General features: G+C 38.5%; 1 protein-coding gene across 1 annotated transcript in view; it reads right to left on the reverse strand.

Annotated features, from left to right (window-relative positions):
- GPR158 (G protein-coupled receptor 158) overlaps positions 1–6,000 on the reverse strand; it is a 333,029-nt gene that overhangs the window by 237,366 nt on the left and 89,663 nt on the right. The gene's annotated exons all lie outside the window — the stretch shown is intronic.

The raw sequence follows: 6,000 nt of genomic DNA on the forward strand, positions 1-6,000 counted from the left end.
AAACATATTACTTAACAAACATCTACAGTGAAAGACCTTTTTTTGTTTTTTTTTTTGCAGTACGCGGGGCTCTCACTGTTGTGGCCTCTCCCGTTGCAGAGCACAGGCTCCAGACGCACAGGCTCAGCGGCCATGGCTCACGGGCCTAGCCGCTCCGTGGCATGTGGGATCTTCCCAGACCGGGGCACAAACCCATGTCCCCTGCATTGGCAGGTGGACTCTCAACCACTGCGCCACCAGGGAAGCCCTTTATTATTATTTTTTTTTTTAGAGTGAAAGACCTTTTGACAGAAAATTCCAATCTATGGGTAATTACTTTTTTCCTGTCTGAACAAGGATGGCTATTATAACTTTGTATGTGTTCTGTTTTTGGCACATGTAAGTGAATGTGATATAATTAAATGGCAATCTGAAAATTACCTTCACCTCCATCATTTGAGCTGAAACTATAAATAAATTCTAGTCTAAATGAGAAATAACTAAAAAATGAATCTCAGTCTAGAAAATCTAGAAGGGTTAAGTTTCTATATTTGAGTATATTTCCTCCCAGCAACATAAATTAGAAGAAAATCAAGGGATCACATTTCTTCCCAATAAAATAAAGGAAAATCAAATAGGTGAATTTAAATAAGTTTCAGGAGCACTGGAACTGTATTCCCATTTGTATTCATATGTTATTAAGTAAAAATAGGATGAGAAATGGAAGATCTTGATTCTATATTAAATCAGCCACGAACTGTGTGCCTAGCCCTGGATAAGTCCTTTAACTAATCTGTTTATGATTTCATTTGTAAAGGGAAAGAGCAGGACTAAATGCTCTTCAGAATTCTAAATTACCCTAATTTGTTAATCTTTTATACTTTTTTCTTGAGAAGCAATTGAGTTTAGGGATTGAAAACATGCATTCAAACCCCAAATTTACTACTTAAAAGGTGTGCTATATTAAGCAACTAACTTAATCTCATTGTGCCTCAATTTCTTTATCAGTAAAATTAAAGTTGTCATGAGGATTAAATGAATTAATATGTAGAACATGCTTAAAATAGTGTTTGGGGGACTTCCCTGGTGGTCCAATGGTTAAGACTCCATGCTCCCAGTATAGGGGCCTGGGTTCAATCCCTGGTCAGGGAACTAGAGCTCGCATGCCGCAACTAAGAGCCTGCATGCCACAACTAAGAGCCCACATGCTGCAACAAAGATCCTGTGTGCCGCAACAAAGACCCAGCACAGCCAAATAAATAAAATTTTAAAAAAATAATGTTTGGCATGTGATATGCACTATGTATATTTCAGCTACTATTATCTTATACCAGTCTTGTACAACTCCAACTTTACCAGTGATGAAAAGGTGGATATAGGAATGCAGAAAGTATGTTATAATGGGATTTACACTTGAGCTATTTAAACCCAAGGCCTGGGTAATTTGTGAATACAGTGCATGAATATAAATTCCATATTTTCATATTCTCCCATTAAAACATAATGGATAGGTACTGCCAGCTTTTACTTGAGACATATAAGGTCGGAAAGAGCATTACTCTCAACCTTAATACAATAAAAATAACAAAGAAAATTCTGGACAATTTGAACTCCCAACTTTTCTTCAACTCACTAGAAAGCTGAGGTGGTAGGGCAATAGACTCTAACTTAAAATCTAAGGAAAAACAGGCAGCACCGGCAAGGAGAAACAGGATGTGAGCTCTTCTTACCTGGCACACACATTATCAGAGACGAGTAAGAACTCAGCCAAAATTTTTAATAAACTGGTAAATGTTAAATGTGGGCTAGCAAGAGAGTAAAAATCTTGGAGAAACACACACATAAGAGGAATTCACAGCATTTCAGGCTCTTCTCCACTGTCCTGACCTACTTGCTCATAAAAAAAAAATGATTAGTGAGAGTCCAGAAAAACCATTCTTCATGATGTAGGCATGGAGGAAGGTAACAACAGCCACTTCAAAAAAAAAACTACAAGTGCCCACCCAGATCCCTCTTCTTTTCCCCCTACAGAACAAATGCTTTCCAATACTGGGAGAAGGCCAACAAAGATGTTCACCCTCAGAGCACTAATGAAAAGCCACTAAAACTAGGGGAAGAAAGAGCAGACAAAACCTCTACATCTGGAGGAGGAAGAGGAATACAAGCCAGTGCCAGACCTACAACTGGAGGTGGAGTAGGAGCACTGATAAAGTCATCCCTGAGACCCAGGAACATAATGCCTGCCTAAAACAGAAGCTTATTCAGAACTATAAAAAAATCCCCCAAACCATCACCACAGAGATAATAAGCATCAAGTAAAAATAATAGACTGCAAGGAGATTGGGAGAGAATGTGAACAGAAACTCTCGCTAATGCATAGCACAAACAGAAGATCTGAAGTTGAGGGTAGAACATTCAGGGGAAAAAAACCCTGGCAAACTACCGTCATCCTAAACACAAGGTAAAATCTACTAGAATGTAAAGCCTGTGGTGCAATGAGGGTAACCATTGGAACTGCAATCCCAAACCTAGATCAGCTGCTGCCCACACTCACTCAAAAGCACACCGAAGGCTTAAAAGAAGGAAAAACGTACACATTTCTAGGCAAAAAAATCTATTTACTTCAGTTGCAACTGTCTTACACCAAATGTCCAGATTTCAACAAAAAATTAATACAAGAGAAAAAAACAGAATGGAAGAAAAAATCAGAACAGAGCATTTAAGATTTGTGAGAACATAACATTTAATTAAAGACACCAAACCACAGATCCAAGGGGCTCAGATAACCCAAAGTAGGATATATACAAAAATGAAACAAAAGAAACAAGCCAAACACACACACACACACACACACACACACACACACACACACACACTCCTAGGCTTATCATATTCAAATTGCTGACAACAAAAAAAATTTTGAACATCTCAAAGGCCACCAGACAGAAAAGAAATATTACATAGACAAGAACAAAGATAAGAATTACAGTAGACAACTAATAAGAAACAATGCAAGTCAAAAGACAATGGAATGCCTTCTTTAAAGTGCTGAAAAAAATGTCAACACAGAATTTTACAGCCAGTGAAAATATTTTTCAAGAATGAAAAAGAAATAAATATTTTTCTCAAATAAACAAAAACAGCATTTTTGCCAGGATACCTAAACTAAAAGAAATGTTAAAAGAGTTCTTATTATATATATATACATCTATATGAATGACACCAGGAAGAAACTTGGATCTACACACACACAAAAATAAACAGCTGGAAATGGAATAAATTTAAAACTATACAAAATTTATTTTTCTTATTTTTCAATGCTCTAAAAGATCAGACAATCTAAAGCAAAAACAGTAGCATTCCATTATGTGGTTATAGTGTGTAGAAAAGTGAAATAGCACCACAATAACACAAGGGTTACAGAAAAAAATTGGAAAAACACTGCTGTATGGTCCTTACAGTATCTGTGAAACAGTAAAATATTTAAAGGTAGACTCTGAGTAATTAAGATATATATTGTAAACTATAGGCAACCACTAAAATATTTTAAAGAAAAGGGTATAACTAAAAAGCCAATATTAGATATTAAAAAATAATAATACCCAAATTTTTTAAAAGAGGTCAGAAAAACAAGAAAAAACAAAGAACAAAAATAAAAATAGAAAACACATAATAACACATTATATGCAAATCCAAGCATATCATTAATTAAATATAAATAATCTAAACAGAAAATTAAAAGATTGTCAGATTGGATAAAATAGCAACACCAAAATATAGCTAAGTATAAGAAAACCCACCTAGGGCTTCCCTGGTGGTGCAGTGTAAATAAATAAATAAATAAATAAATAAATAAGCCAAGCATTTGAAGCCCTTAAAAAAAAAACCCACCTTAAATATAATACAAAAATAGGTTAAAAAAATAAGAACGTAGCAAAAGATATGCTATTCAAGCATGAATCAAAAGAAGGCTGGAGGCCCTGAACCAAGATGGCGGAGTAGAAGGACGTGCTCTCACTCCCTCTTGCGAGAACACCAGAATCACAACTAGCTGCTGGACAATCATCAACAGGAGGACACTGGAACTCACCAAAAAAGATACCCCACATCCAAAGACAAAGGAGAAGCCACAATGAGACGATAGGAGGGGCGCAATCACAGTAAAATCAAATCCCATAACTGCTGGGTGGGTGACTCATGGACTGGAGAACACTTATACCACAGAAGTCCACCCTCTTGAGTGAAGGTTCTGAACCCCACGTCAGGCTTCCCAAACTGGGGTTCCAGCAACGGGAGGAGAAATTCCTAGAGAATCAGACTTTGAAGGCTAGCGGGATTTCACTGCAAGACTTCAACAGGACTAGGGGAAACAAAGACTCCACTCTTAGAGGGCACACACAAAGTAGTGTGCACATCAGGACCCAGGGGAAGGAGCAGTGACCCCAGGGGAGACTGAACCAGCCCTACCTGCGAGTGTGGGAGGGTCGCCTGGAGAGGCGGGGGGTGGCGGTGGTTCAACGTGGGGACAAGGACACTGGGAGCAGAAGTTCTGGGAAGTACTCCTCGGCTTGAGCCCTCCCAGAGTCTGCCATTAGCCCCACCAAAGAGCCCAGGTAGGCTCCAGTGTTGGGTTGCTTCGGGCCAAACAACCAACAGGGAGGGAACCCAGCCCAACCCATGAGCAGTCAAGTGGATTAAAGTTTTACTGAGCTCTGCCCACCAGAGCAACAGTCAGCTCTACCCACCACCAGTCCCTCCCATTAGGAAACTTGCAAAAGCCTCTTAGATAGCCATATCCACCAGAGGGCAGACAGCAGAAGCAAGAACTACAATCCTGCAGCCTGTGGAACAAAAACCACATTCACAGAAAGATAGACAAGATGAAAAGGCAGAGGGCTATGTACCAGATGAAGGAACAAGATAAAACCCCAGAAAAACAACTAAATGAAGTGGAGATAGGCAACCTTCCAGAAAAAGAATTCAGAATAATGATACTGAAGATGATCCAAGATATCGGAAAAAGAATGGAGGCAAAGATCGAGAAGATGCAAGAAATGTTTAACAAAGACTAGGAAGAATTAAAGAGCAAACAAACAGACATGAACAATACAATAACTGAAATGAAAACTACACTACAAGGAATCAATAGCAGAATAACTGAGGCAGAAGAACGAATAAGTGACCTGGAAGACAGAATGGTGGAATTCGCTTCTGCGGAACAGAATAAAGAGAAAAGAATGAAAAGAAATGAAGACAGTCTAAGAGACCTCTGGGACAATGTTAAATGCAACAACATTTGCATTATAGGGGTCCCAGAAGGAGAAGAGAGAGAGAAAGGACTCGAGAAAATACTTGAAGAGATTACATTCGAAAACTTCCCTGACATGGGAAAGGAAATAGCCACCCAAGTCCAGGAAGCGCACAGAGTCCCATACAGGATAAACCCAAGGAGAAACACACCGAGACACATAGTAATCAAATTGGCAAAAATTAAAGACAAAGAAAAATTATTGAAAGCACCAAGGGAAAAACGACTAATAATATACACGGGAACTCCCATAAAGTTAATAGCTGATTTCTCAGCAGAAACTCTACAAGCCAGAAGGGATTAGCATGATATACTTAAAGTGATGAAAGGGAAGAACCTACAACCAAGATTACTCTACCCAGCAAGGAGCTCATTCAGATTGGATGGAAAAATCAAAAGTTTTACAGACTAGCAAAAGCTAAGAGAATTCAGCACCACCAAACCAGCTCTACAACAAACACTAAAGGAACTTCTCTAAATGAGAAACACAAGAGAAGAAAAGGACCTACAAAAACAAACCCAAAACAATTAAGAAAATGGTCATAAGAACACACATATCAATAATTACCTTAAATGTGAATGGATTAAATGCTCCAACCAAAAGACACAGGCTTGCTGAATGGATACAAAACCAAGACCCATATATATGCTGTCTACAAGAGACCCACTTCAGACCTAGGGACACATACAGACTGAAAGTGAAGGGATGGAAA

Source organism: Physeter macrocephalus, chromosome 11 (genome assembly GCF_002837175.3).
Source record: "Physeter macrocephalus isolate SW-GA chromosome 11, ASM283717v5, whole genome shotgun sequence".
NCBI lineage: Eukaryota > Metazoa > Chordata > Mammalia > Artiodactyla > Physeteridae > Physeter > Physeter macrocephalus.